General features: G+C 47.8%; 1 protein-coding gene and 1 long non-coding RNA gene across 5 annotated transcripts in view; one reads left to right on the top strand and one right to left on the bottom strand.

Moving 5' to 3' along the window:
• The window catches only part of LOC131911864 (rho GTPase-activating protein 10), a 280,586-nt gene that overhangs the window by 23,708 nt on the left and 244,392 nt on the right, over positions 1-12,486 (top strand). The gene's annotated exons all lie outside the window — the stretch shown is intronic.
• LOC131911868 (uncharacterized) lies at positions 11,567-12,150 on the bottom strand. The gene is made up of 2 exons (XR_009379444.1): positions 11,916-12,150; positions 11,567-11,723 (listed from the first exon to the last, which is right to left on the bottom strand). It is a non-coding gene; the product is annotated as an uncharacterized LOC131911868 (long non-coding RNA).

Here is a 12,486-nt window from a genome sequence, read left to right as displayed (position 1 = left end):
TGGGTGATGAATAATTAGAATGTGTACTGAAAAATATTTCTTTTATGCACATGTTTCACATTACAGAATAGGGCCTGGCCTACGTAAAGCAGAAGAAAAACAGGTTCTGAGCCATCATCGTACCGTGTGTATATTTTCAGGACCCGTCATCACCTTACGTGCCATCTGTGTGTACCGTGTGTATATTTTCAGGACCCGTCACCTTACGTGCCGTCTGTGTGTACCGTGTGTATATTTTCAGTTGCTGTCATCACCTTACGTGCCGTCTGTGTGTACCGTGTGTATATTTTCAGGACCCGTCACCTTACGTGCCGTCTGTGTGTACCGTGTGTATATTTTCAGGACCCGTCACCTTACGTGCCGTCTGTGTGTACCGTGTGTATATTTTCAGGACCCGTCATCACCTTACGTGCCGTCTGTGTGTACCGTGTGTATATTTTCAGGACCGTCACCTTACGTGCCGTCTGTGTGTACCGTGTGTATATTTTCAGGACCGTCACCTTACGTGCCGTCTGTGTGTACCGTGTGTATATTTTCAGGACCGTCACCTTACGTGCCGTCTGTGTGTACCGTGTGTATATTTTCAGGACCCGTCACCTTACGTGCCGTCTGTGTGTACCGTGTGTATATTTTCAGGACCGTCACCTTACGTGCCGTCTGTGTGTACCGTGTGTATATTTTCAGGACCGTCACCTTACGTGCCGTCTGTGTGTACCGTGTGTATATTTTCAGGACCGTCACCTTACGTGCCGTCTGTGTGTACCGTGTGTATATTTTCAGGACCCATCACCTTACGTGCCGTCTGTGTGTACCGTGTGTATATTTTCAGTTGCCGTCATCACCTTACGTGCCGTCTGTGTGTACCGTGTGTATATTTTCAGGACCGTCACCTTACGTGCCGTCTGTGTGTACCGTGTGTATATTTTCAGGACCCGTCATCACCTTACGTGCCGTCTGTGTGTACCGTGTGTATATTTTCAGTTGCCGTCATCACCTTACGTGCCGTCTGTGTGTACCGTGTGTATATTTTCAGGATCCGTCATCCCCTTACGTGCCGTCTGTGTGTACCGTGTGTATATTTTCAGTTGCCGTCATCACCTTACGTGCCGTCTGTGTGTACCGTGTGTATATTTTCAGGACCGTCACCTTACGTGCCGTCTGTGTGTACCGTGTGTATATTTTCAGGACCCGTCACCTTACGTGCAGTCTGTGTGTACCGTGTGTATATTTTCAGGACCCGTCACCTTACGTGCCGTCTGTGTGTACTGTGTGTGTATTTTCAGGCAGGCTCTTGCGTCATTGCTCAGGCTGGTCTCAAACTCGTGGGTTCAAATGATCCTCTTGTTCAGCATCCCACGCAGCAGGAACCACAGGCGTGCACCACGGTATCCGACTTTAGAGAGATGGTGTGTCCCCACACTCACAGTCCTCTGCATTCTTGTCACTGCCTGGGACCACACGTCATTTGGGTTATAGCGTGAATGATCCGTTGGGGACACCCATCTCTTGCTTTGAGCTTATTTCCAGTTTATCACAGCATGTAGGCATCCTAGCCTCTATTCCTGTGATTTTATAGCACTATTTATGTCTGTGTCCTGCATTTGACTTCTGTCACCGGCGTAATTAAACAATATAACCAGTACTTATTGAACACTTAATTGATGCCAAGCAGAGTACTTAAATTAGGCAGAGTTGTTCATATTTTGGCCTGAATTCAAATTATCTGTTACTTTGCTCAGATTACTAAATGTCTCTGAGCTGCGGCATGGAGTACTTGTCAAAGCGAAGTACCCTAGACAGGCAGATTGGCTTCAGCAGATCGTCGCTGTCTCATCCTTCTGACTACAGAACTCTGAGGTCAGGGTGTTGGCAGACCCTCCTCTTCTGCAGATGTAAATCTTCATATGACCTCTGTGTTAGATTTCTGTTGCTGTAACAAATGCCTGTGCTAATCAACTTATAAAGTGAAAAGGTACGTTTTGGTTCAGAGTTTTGAAGGCGTTAGTCCGTTACCAGTTGGTTTCGTTGCTTTGGACCTCTGGTGTCACAGTGTGTTATGGTGGGAGTAGCAGGACAAACTGTTCCATGCCCAGGATGGAAGACAGAGGACGAGACCCGGGTCCCACAGTCGTCATGGAGGACCCAGTGATCCAAGCATTCTAGTAGGCCTCACTGAAAAGGTACCATCTCCCACGGCCTAGCTGGCCTTTTAGCCACACGGGCCTTTGGGTAATATTCTAGACGTGCTCCCCAGGCCAGTGTATTTGAAGTGATCTTGGTGTGACATTGTTGAGAAGGGGACTTTTTTTTTTTTTTTTCTGGAGCTGAGGACCGAACCCAGGGCCTTGTGCTTGCTAGGCAAGCTCTCTACCACTGAGCTAGATCGAGAAGGGGACTTCTTAAGTGGGGCTGAGTATGGGAGGTGGCGGTTGATCCTGGTGAAAGGGTGAGCTCTTGGTTTGTTTTGCTCCACCCCTTTCCAGCTGTATTGGTTTGCCCCACCCCTTTCCAGCTGTGTTGGTTTGCTCCACCCCTTTCCAGCTGTGTTGGTTTGCTCCACCCCTTTGTAAAGTCTTATCCCTGGTATGTAAGCTTAGTGCATGCGTAGTGTTAAGTGGTTCCTGGCTAGAGGTCAGGGAACACTTTTCTTTACACTCCATCATGTATGAACAGTAGGTGTTGGTGAACTTGTGTTTCATGTGTGTGCCTCTGTACAATTTTCCTTGACCCTATCAATGCCTCTAAGTAATTTAAGACTAGTTAAGGGTCTTTTCTGGGAGGTTTTTAATGCTTCTGCTCTCTTCCCTGCACTCTCATTTGAAAAGAGGTCAGGTTCGTTTCTTCTTTAGCCTACAGGAAAGCTAGAGCCCTCCCTGGGAATAGTAGTGACCTTCAGCTTCCTTTCTCCCTGATTCTTCTGGTGTGGGATGTATCTGCCAAAGGGCAGTTCAGATTTCAAGGTTTAAAATACATCTGTCTGTCTGTCTGTCATCTGTCTGTCACCTACCTACCATCCATTTGCTTGCCTACCCACGAACCATCCTATCCATCTATCTGTCTGTCTGTCATCATCTGTCTTTATCTATCTACCATTCATCTGTCTGTCTGTCTGTCATCATCTCTATCTATCTATCTATCTATCTATCTATCTATCTATCTATCATCCATCCAGCCAGGACCTTGGTGATAGGCAGACATTCCAGTGCTGAGCTATGCTCACAGCACTTTTGAAAAGTTTGCGTTGCTTAGGCCTGCTCTGAATTTCTCTCCTCCGTTGCTAGGTTTTGTTTTGGTAGCACTGGGCATTGAACTCAGATCTTTGAGCATGCTGAACTTTTTTTTAACCACTGAGTTATACTACTTGCCAAATATCCCAGGTGTGTTTTCCTTTTGGTATGTGTTGTACCTGTTAGTATGTGTCTGTGCAGGTGCACGTAGAGGCCTGAAGTTGACAGTTGATATCAATGTCCTTTGTAGATTGCTCTCCACCTTTCCTTCAGGAGAAAAAAAAATCCCCCCTAAAAATCACATTTATTCATTCCTTCATTACGCTAGCCTTACCTTTAGTTTTTTTGAGATAAGGCTTATCACGTTAGCTTGCTGGCTGTCTCTGTCCCTTCTCAGTGCTGAGGTATAGGATGTGTTGTCATCCCGGGAGAGGGGACCTGAACTCTGGTCCTTCTTCTTGTGCAGACATTTTATTGATTGAGGCATCTCTCTAGCTCTGCTTTTATTCTTGCTGTTTTGTAAAACCACAGTTGTACACATGGATCAGAAGTTGGTGGCGAGGTAGCAGTGAGAAGCAGCCTGAAAGGAAAAATGAGAACAGGCTTATGGGCTTCCTGTCTGAGTGCAGACGTGCCACATGGTGGTGACTGATGCTGATTCCTCCCAGAATGCTCCTCAGCTGGTGACAAAGCCTTAGCAATCCTGCATCACTCTGAGAACTCTAAGTAAAAGTCAGTGTGAACTCCTAGGGTACAAATGGTCACAGCATTATTTAACCTGTTGACTTCTAGGAGAAAATATGTACTCTATAAATAGAGCGTTTCCAGGCATTTTCTGTATTAATTAGAACTTTCCCAGCATACTCTCTGCAGTTGAGCAGGGTTACTGAATGCAGTTTTCCAAATGAAGCTTGGTTTCCTGACAGCTATTTTGGTGTGGTGGATAAGTGCAGCTGTTCATATCTCTTTATATTTTACTCTGAGTCACTGGGTGGGCGGAGCTGATTAGTGCTCCAAAAGCAGCGTGGAGGCAGTTAGGTGGGACTCCTTTATAATTGACTAGGAAAGATTTAGACAGACCCACATTGTGTAATTGAGTGGTTAAAAAAGGAATATATCGTGTGCAAGATCTGGCAAGTGTCTTGGCATGTGCTTCCTTTGGTTTGTTGGTGGAAGTGGTGTGTTTTTAGCATAAGATAGCGTCCTTGGGGCTGAGTAGGTAGCTTAGCTCGTAAAGGACTTGGCTAACATGCAGGAAGTCCTGGTTTCAGTCCCCAGTACTGCATAAACATACATGATGGCTCCTCCCTATAATCCCCCCCCAGGAGGTAGAGGCAGGAGGATTAGGAGTTCAAGGTCATTCTCAGGCTGTTTAACAGAGACCAGTCTGGTTAATGGGATCCTGTCATTAAAAAGAAAAATCGGGCTCATTGAAAACATTTAGAAGAATGAGTCTGGGGATTACACAGAAGAGCATGTGCTTTGTGGACGTGAGGCCATGGGTTTGATCTCTAGCACCATACACACAAAGATTAAAAGTACGCATGTTGATTGTGGACCAGTGTGACCTTACTTTGTGGGTAGTTATGGATGTGTAAAGGACCCCCTGCCCCCAACTTCACAGAGTTTCACAATAATTCTGCCTAGTTCATCCCAGGTTTGAATTTTGCTCTGTCCTGTATGTTTATCACTTGGGAAGAGAAGTATTTTTTTTATGAAACAGCTTTTGGCCAGGCTTGATCCGTTCCCCTGCATAGTAAAGTGGCCAGTGGCAGGCCTCGTGTTGTAGGATCCCAGCTGCTCAGGGCTGGCTTGGGAAGCAATGTTAAGTCGTCTTGGAAGCAGCTCAGGTCCCTGTGCGGGCTGAGATGTTGCGTTCTGAGTTATGACGGAGCAAACTGACATGGCAGTATTTTCTGGTACGTGGTTTCCAGGGTTACTGTGATCTTCCAAATAAGGGCTTAAAAACAATCATGTTTTTTCTTGGTGAAGTTTAAAACAGTCTGTTAAAAAGCATGTGCTGTGAGTAATAAAAGCCTGGGGTCCAGTGGAGTGATAGGCCAACCATCCAGCCAGGTGAAGGGGGAGGAGCATGGCGTTTGTTCTCTGCCTCCCACTGAGATGCTGCCAAGTGTGGAGCTGGTGAAGCCCCTTGCTAGAATGGCTTTCTTCTACCCATTGAGTGGTTCTTGGTCAGCTCTAGAGCACAGCCTGGAATGTGGTTTGCAGTTGCTTGGGTGGTGTGTATCAGCCGGGAATGTGGGCCTGAGAACCCCACTGTCTGGGTGACTCCCGGCTGGCTGTGTCTGCTGTGTGAGCTTGGGCAAGATCCTGGCCTGTCTGTGCCCCAGTTTCCTTAGCTGCCAGATGGGGTGAGGAGCATTCAAAGGTGGTTGTGGGAATGAGATGAGTTACTGTCTCTAAGGCATGTGACACACCTGACAGGAACTTAGTCCTGTATTGGTATGGACTGTTCTCATAAACTTGGCGTAAATTCTTTGGTCAGACCAAGCAGACACTTCGTTCCTGTTCACCATTCCTGACCTAATTTGTCCTGGGTTCTCCAGCTCAAATCTTAAGTTCACCAGGCTGGGTAAACATGAACTCTTTCTTGGTGGAGTCTACATGGCCACATTCCTTGCTTCAGATAGCCAGTGTCCTTCGATGCTTTGTTGTGCACATAGCAGTGTGTAGGAGGAGGACATGGCCTGAGTTTGTGTCTGCTTTAGGATGACGGTTCCATTCGAGGGATTTTTGAGATCACAGCTTTACTTATTTCTTTCTAATTTTCTCCATTCTGTTGCATACATATTTATTTATTCTCAACCTTCTTGGCCCACACTTTTTTTGTGTTATGGCCTGAGGCCACCTAGGAGTTACAGAGCTTGTTTGGGAAGATTGCATAAACTCACATGACGCTTTACGTGTGTGTGTGTGTGTGTGTGTGTGTGTGTGTGTGTGTGTGTATACACGTGTGTGCGTACGCACGCTTTCTCCTCAGCTTGCACAGAGGCAGAGACAATAAATATTTTGTCATTACAGAGTTCCTCAACAGCATGTACTTGGTTACATGTCCTACTTACTTACCTATATGCCCCTTAATGGATTGCCACAGCCCTTTCCTGCTTGAGGATGGGGGGACGAGGGAGGAGAGAGAGAGAGAGAGAGAGAGAGAGAGAGAGAGAGAGAGAGAGAGAGAGAGAATAAATATGAATGAGAATGTCCCTGTGTGTATGTATTTGTAGAGCTAGAGGTTGATGTCAGGTGTCTGTTTCAGTAGCTCTCCACCTTATTTTTTGAGACAGGATCTCTCCCTGAACCTGTAGCTCCCTGATTCGACTAGATTGGTTGTCTAGATAGTTCCAGGTATCTACCTGGGCTTAAATTGTGGCTTTGTGGCTCATTGGCTACAAATAAGCTAAGCAGTAAGCTTTAGTATTCCTGTGGAACATGGGTCTCTGTTCCCTTCTGCATATAGGGAAAGGATGTAGAACACCTTGTCAAATGCAGTACCTCCAGTCTTGAAGTGGGTGGCGTTGTTGACCCTAATCGAATGCTTACTGTGCATTAGGTTTTGTCTTGAGGTGTATGTAGAACGTTTGTTAGGCCCATACTACTGCTACAGTACCCATTTTTCTTATTAGGGAACCGATGTACGGAAAAGTTATATTGAACACAGTGACATTGGACACAAAACTCAGACTTGAATCTAGGCCCTGAGTGTCATTTTCCACAGTTTCCCCGAAGGAGAAGTTTTTGGCAATTTCTCATAGTTTTGATCATATAAAGCTGCCTCTTCCTGCACTTTTAGGTCTCTGCACAGCACTTTCTATGTTGCGGGTGCCTTGTCGTCTGTGGGTGCCCCTGGGCCACAGATGCAGACTGCACAGAGAAAGTTGCCTTTTGCAGATGTCGTTGGCCGAATGTTTATAGACGTTCCTGCATGAGTCCTGCTTCCCTCTCAGGAATGCCTTGTGTGTTCCCAGACACCGGCAGCCTGGGAAGCCATGCTGTGGGGTATTTGATAAATGGTGGAAGGGAGACTTTCCAGACCCTTCACTTCCTTGCTTGTGCTTGCTTGAGCCTGGCTAACTCGGAGCTGTGCTGCAGCTGCAGGTTTGATAGGAAGCACGCGCTCCTCATTGGGACTGGTGGTGTTTGGGGGAGCTCAGGGACATAGACCACATCAAAACCCAGACTCACTCTTGCTGTTGTGAGGCTAAAAGCACACTTTGGGCTTGTTCTGATCCACAAGGGCAGTGATACCAGAGTGAATGAGGGTGTGTGGTGTGTATGGTCAGAAGCTTGTCTTCTCTCCCTGTTGACTGCAGTCACCTTGGGATTCTGGGTCTCTGTGTTTGGCCAGGCCAGAAAAACTGCAGAGTTTGACTTGGCAGCAGAGTGTGTGACGCACTTACAGTTGTCATAGTCAGCCGCCCTGAGTGTGCGTGCACAGCACTGGTGTCAGCTGCCCTGAGTGTGCGTGCACAGCACTGGTGTCAGCCGCCCTGAGTGTGCGTGCACAGCACTGGTGTCAGCTGCCCTGCGTGTGTGTGCACAGCACTGGTGTCAGCCACCCTCTGAGTGTGTAAGTGCACAGCACTGGTGTCAGCCGCCGTCTGAGTGTGCGTGCACACACTTGTGTCAAACTGCTGATCGTGGATGTGCAGGCCTTGTCTCAGTTCTGTACTCACGTTCCTTAGCACTAAGAAACTGGGTTTTCTTGCTTTGCTGGTGGAATTAAGAGCTCTGTGGCTGGATGGAATGAATTTCAAACTCCTCCTCATCTTGACCCAAAGGCTTGGAGATGTAGCCTCTGACAGGGCTGTACTGGCGACTTCTCTCACACCGACAACCTGCTTCTCTCACTAGCAGGGTGAATTGTGGGGTGTTGGGGAGGATTCTCTGCTTTGGATTTCTTTTAGTAGTGTATGGCCTCTTTTGCCTCAGCTCTTATGGTTGTTTGTGTGTTTTTAACAAACCTGTTTCAGAAAACAAGGTTTATTCCCTCTAGGCCAGGAGGAGTCTTAGAAGTGGAAATCTTGGAACTCGAAAAGGACTCTGGGGGTCAGACCCTCAGCAGCGAAGACGGCCTGGAGGTCCTCTAGAGGCCCAAGAGGAGCAAAATGATCTGAAACACGTGGACTTGTGTCTTACGGGCCTGGCTTAGGCATTTACAAAAACTGGATTTAAAATGGTTTTGTTGAGTGTTGAGAGTGTCTCCAGAGCTTGCTTCTGGGCGGCAGTGTTCAGAGGTGCTGGGTCACTCTAAGCTCCTGCGTGGATTGAGCCACTGAGGGCAGACAGACAGTGGGAGGTGGGAGTCTGGAGGAAGTGGCCTGCCTCAGGCTGCCACAGGGTCAGGAGCGCTGCTCCGTTCTCTTCTGCCGTGGGGTTCTGTCCCGCCACAGGACCAAGGACAGTGGAGCAGTCTAACCTTGGAATGAAATGGCCAAAATAAACCATCTTTTGACTTGATTTTTCTGTTATTTTGTGACAGTGAGGGAAAGCCAACTAATCTAATAAGTTTCCTTAAGTTGGCATGAAGAGAGTGAGTGATGGGTATTGTTTGTCATATGGTGGATGTCACCAATTTTGATTGACAGTAAGTTTTTTTTGTCCTTTATTGTCTGGTATAAGTATAGCTGGGATTCTGGGAAAACAATGCTTGCTGTTTCCAATGTGCTACCACTCTGACCTAATCGATGGAAATCCGCTGTGACTGCCGAGAACGTGTCATGAAAACATGGTCTGTCCATGCACAGTGTGGCCTAGCACAGCACTCAGGACCGGATGCCAACAGGTCTCTGTGAATTTGAGGCCAGTCTGGTCTGCATAGTGAGTTCTAGGCCAGCCAGAGTTAACATAGTGAGACCTTGAAAAAAAAAGTTGGTGTCAGGCAAGGCTTGATAGCTCATACCTGTAATCCTACCTCCCTGGAGGTTGAAGCAGGATGGTAAGAAATGAGTTGAGTTCAAGGCCAGCCCGATGCATCCAAGAGTTCTAGGCTCATCTAGGTGACAATGTAAAGCTTCCTTGTCTCAGACACACACACACACACACACACACACACACACACACACACATACAGAATCAAAACACCACCAATAAGATGTTGTGCTGGCTGTAGTCTGTCCAGTCTACAGCAGTCTCTTTTCTGTGTGTCTGGATGCAAACCCTGGAGCAGTGGCTCTCAGCCTTCCTAACCCTGCGACCCTTTAATACAGTTCCTCATGTTTGCTGACCCCCAACTGTAAAACTATAATTTTCATTGCTCCTTCGTAACTGTAATTTTGCTAGTGTTATGAATCGTAATGTGGATGTCTGTGTTTTCTGATGGCCTTAGGCGACCCCTGTGAAAGGGTCGTTGGACCCACTGGTTGAGAATGCCGTCCTAGAGAAGTTGGTAGTACTTGGCAGTTGCTTTCTCCTAGGAACTATTCAGAGGCCATTGCTAATTGAAACATTTCTTGCCTGGGTATGTAGCCTCAGAGTCTTCTTCAACACCAGGTTCATGGCTGCCTCTCTTTTTTCCTAAATATGCATCTTTTTGCAGTCTGTTGTAACCCTGGCCTAAGGTGCTCTGGGTTGTCAGCTCCATTGTCGGTTAGTTAGTGTCAAATACGTGGAATTAGTTCAGGTGGAGTTGAAAGATGATGGGGAGCCTTTAGAGATCTGGGGGAGGAGGAAAGGGCTCTGAAGGGCAGGTAGGGGTTGGGTAGCTGAGGGGAGGGGGTTCTGGACACAGAGGTGGAAGAGGAAGTGCAGACCCTGCTCTGGCGACTGAGCAGGTCCGCCCGCCCGGAGCGTGTCTGCAGGACAGGCGTTCTTGTCTCTTCCTGTCTCAGAGCCTCTGCTAGCCCAGCTGTTTCTCTTGGTCTGTGCTCGAAGGAACATTTCTAGCAAGTTCCTGGTGATGTGGATGCTGCTGCTCTACAGGTTCCTCTTAGAAAAGCTGAAACTGAAACACCAGGGCTGAAAGGGTTGGAGCAGAGTTGGTGTGTTCATCAGACAGCGAGGATGCCCACATGTGTGCTGTGCTGCCCTGTTGCACAAACGCTGACGAGCCTCAGGAGTGGACACTCCACCGTGGGCAGTGGGAAGACAGGCCCTCACTCCACCGTGGGCAGTGGGAAGACAGGCCCTCCACCGTGGGCAGTGGGAAGACAGGACTCACTCCACCGTGGGCAGTGGGAAGACAGGCCCTCACTCCACCGTGGGCAGTGGGAAGACAGGCCCTCACTCCACCGTGGGCAGTGGGAAGACAGGCCCTCACTCCACCGTGGGCAGTGGGAAGGCAGGCACTCACTCCACCGTGGGCAGTGGGAAGACAGGCACTCACTCCACCGTGGGCAGTGGGAAGGCAGGCACTCACTCCACTGTGGGCAGTTGGAAGCCTGGGATGACTTTTGATCAGGAGAGACTACCAAGAATGGTAACACAACTGTGGGACAGAAGCTGTGGCTGCACCGACTTGTGTTAGGAGTGCATGCTGGTGAGAGCTGGCTGCTGCTGTGTGTGCACCCAGGAAGGTGGTAGAGGAAGGCTGTCCAGGTGGCCTGGGCTTCCTTCAGCTTGTGGCCTGGAGTTGGAGACCCCGTGGACAGAAACTGTTCTGGGGAAGACCTCAGTTTGTAAACTGAATTCAAGCAGTTTCCTTCTGAAGAAGTTATTGTGTATCCTGTGTTGTAAAGAAAGCTCCATGCAATTTTTTTTGCCTTTAAATTTTAATGCTCCTCCCTCCACTGGTTCTCATTACACAGTCCTGCATTAGCCTGGAACTCACTGTGCTGACCAGGCTGCCTCTGCCTCTGCCTCTCAAGTGCTAGGATTAAAGGCATGTACCACCATGCCCAGCCTTTTAATTGCCTTGAATGTCTGAGCTTTACATGAGTCTGAATATTGTAATCTTGTGTTTCCCAATTTAATCTCCTACTATCCTGTAGTTTAAATGGAACAATATAGATGTATTCATTGAAAACAACACTAGTAATTTTGTGGTAATTCTTTAGGGCCTTCACCCTTATAGTCTTGTCAAACTAAAAGTGAGATAAGTCACTTAGACTTGGAGCTCCGTACCTCTAAGTGATGGGGTTGCAGTACATTGCCACAGTGACCTGTCCCCTTATCAGTTTGTAACTATTTTGTAATGAATGGTCATAGATAACACTTAGTTTCTTCCTTATTATTCAAAGTGATGCAGGATCATTTAGAAGATTTGGAGCATAACTATAAGATTGAAAGCTAAAACTTGTTGATAAAATGTGTATTTAGCTTGTGTGAGGCCTCATGTCCGGTCCCTGGCACCAAGTAGGGGAGGGGTTTGTGTGAAGTACCTGTAAATTATAACATTGACATTTATTTCACTCAGTCCTTCCTGTGGTTCCAAGTCCATTGGGGAGTGTGGTGGATCTTGTCTAGGATTCCTTGGTAAGCCAGCAGGAGGACTTAGGTGACAAATTCTTTAGTAACCAGGTGTCTGGCTGCACCACCTTCCTGGGAGGAAAAAGTCAGGGGAAGAGACCGTGACCTGGTGGAATGTAAGCTTATCACAAAACGCACTTGGATGGACTTCAGGAAGGAGGAGGCTAGAATTGCTCAGATGAACCACATCTCACCACAGGGATCTGTAGAGAGGGACCACGGAAGGGGGAAGTCACTGTGTGTCCTTCAGAGAGAAGGAAGTACCTGAAGTTGTGACAGGTCAGCCTCTTGTGGCTGGCTGCAGCCAGGGAGGAACTTCACACAGGATGACAAGAGGCAGGGACAGGCTGAGGCAGGCAAGGCCATCTGATGCCCCACAGAGACTGCAGGTGAGGCTCACTCTGAGGGAGCCCAACAGTGGCCTGCTGTGCTGTGGAGCCTGTAGAGGCAGGGACACAAAGTAGCCTGGGTTGTGTATGGGGTCAGCCTTCCTCCTCCACCTTAGGGAATTCTGAAGAATGAGATGGGAACAAAGGGAATGCTTCCATCGTGGATTTGACATTCCGATCCCACAATATCAGGGAACAGTTTGCTGGTGAACTTAGGACCAGCCTGCCTTGGTTTCTTAGCCACGTACATGTCTTTTTTAAACAGGGGTTTTGCCTATCCTAGCCTTAACCTCTTTTTGAAAGTTTTCATTTAATTTATTACTGTTCTCTCTCTCTCTCTCTCTCTCTCTCTCTCTCTCTCTCTCTCTCTCTCTCTCTCTCTCTCTGTGTGTGTGTACGTACGTGCGCACGCAGGCATGTGAACATGCACGCCACAGCGCATATGT

The sequence above is a fragment of the Peromyscus eremicus genome, chromosome 5 (assembly GCF_949786415.1).
Source record: "Peromyscus eremicus chromosome 5, PerEre_H2_v1, whole genome shotgun sequence".
Lineage (NCBI taxonomy): Eukaryota > Metazoa > Chordata > Mammalia > Rodentia > Cricetidae > Peromyscus > Peromyscus eremicus.
Note: the sequence above shows the minus strand (reverse complement) of the source record. Positions and strands in the feature narration are given on the sequence as shown.